Source organism: Rhipicephalus microplus, chromosome X, assembly GCF_043290135.1.
Source record: "Rhipicephalus microplus isolate Deutch F79 chromosome X, USDA_Rmic, whole genome shotgun sequence".
NCBI lineage: Eukaryota > Metazoa > Arthropoda > Arachnida > Ixodida > Ixodidae > Rhipicephalus > Rhipicephalus microplus.
This window is the reverse complement of record NC_134710.1, coordinates 291,299,123-291,300,591: the sequence shown is the minus strand read 5'-3', so window position 1 is coordinate 291,300,591 and position 1,469 is coordinate 291,299,123. Positions and strand designations below refer to the sequence as shown.

Below are 1,469 nucleotides of genomic sequence, written 5' to 3'. Positions count from 1 at the left end.
TGTTGATATATACGAAGATAGAAAATTTACAATTGCATACATCCGTTAACAAGCAAAATGCTATGTGACGAGTCTCCCAGCCCCTTTTTTTGGCCTCGGAAATCAGCGGAGAACAGGTATGAAAACATTAGGACATCGATCTGTAATGTGCAGCGAAGGGCAGCTTCCCGTAAATATAATCTGTATGCGCAGCGCGCGGCAGCTCCAGGTAACTATACCGACAAACAAAGAGACAGGGCATCAGAACAATAAAAAACAGGAACAACTTTATTCCAACGCGAAATGTCACGCAGATGAACCCTCACGTAGACAACTCAGTCGACTGCCCGGTCGCAGGATGTACTCTCGCTGAGCTCCAACATATTCTCGTACACGCACTCCAGTCGGATCAAGATGAAGTGATAATCTCACCTGGTTGTGCGGCCTCCGAATGGATCGCTCGCTTCCCGAACCATGCGTCGCATCTGGAGCCGTACAGTGCGCAAATGCGCCTTGAAGGACTTCAGGAACGTCATAAGGACGAATTTTCTGAGCTCGGGCGAGTACGACGAGCCTGCATACTGGGCGTCCTCGACCCCATCGCACACGGCCACCATGAGGGTCTCGTGGAGCAGGTAGTCGTTGTAGGCTCCACCTTCTTCCAGTCGGCCCCTGACCAGAGCCGGTACGTTGTGGTAGGGGTCGTCCTTCACGATCGATTGGAGGGCGATGAGCACCGTCCTCAGGTTGTGCTCAGAAGAGTTCCACATGGGCCCCGACCACGTCCCCAGGAGACAGAGGGATATCATGCCGTCTTCATTGGGGTTCGGTGCGAACCGTACTCGTCCTTCGTCGGTAGTCAGAAGCTTGACGAGAGGTGGCTTAGCTGGGAAGGCGGGTGGGCACTTGAGAACAAACCGGAAGAAGCCACCTTCATAAGGCGTGCCCACAGGCCCCAGTAAGAGGCCGTGGATTCTGGTCACGTCCCTGTCATCCGGTACGATGATGACTCCGGGAATGAGCAGAGCGTAGATGTCCATGCCGGGATGCCTGACTTGGTGCAGACAGTGCAACGACGGCTTTCCGACGTTCTTCAGTGCGCGGGATTGCTTCTGTTCAGACCGTCATGTTACGTACCGAAGCTTCTGGCAATATGCCGTTGACGGAGCTCGAGCCTCTTTCACCGGCAACGCGCGTGTTTCTCCACGGAGCGCATAAAATCTTCGTTATCCTTCTTTTGCTATATTACACGTTGACATTTGAGCTGCTGCAACAAAGATGGTGAATCGAGGAAATTAAAAGGTCATTTGGTTAATTGAAATGTACTGTATGGTGTGAATGGTAAAAGCAACTATTGTGCACACTCTTTCTGTTTTCAGTTACGTTCGTTCTTTACCCCGTTATGAGTATTACTATCTTAAAGATAAAAAATTCAAATAATCATTTATTGGCCAAACTTCCCCGAGTGGGTATGAGCCATAGAAGGACCC

The 1,469-nt window shown here is 50.7% G+C and overlaps 1 pseudogene; it reads right to left on the bottom strand.

Moving 5' to 3' along the window:
- Nucleotides 1-407: 407 nt before the first annotated feature.
- On the bottom strand, nucleotides 408-1,019 carry LOC142775278 (ubiquitin-conjugating enzyme E2 Z pseudogene; annotated as a pseudogene).
- Between the last annotated feature and the right edge of the window lie 450 nt (nucleotides 1,020-1,469).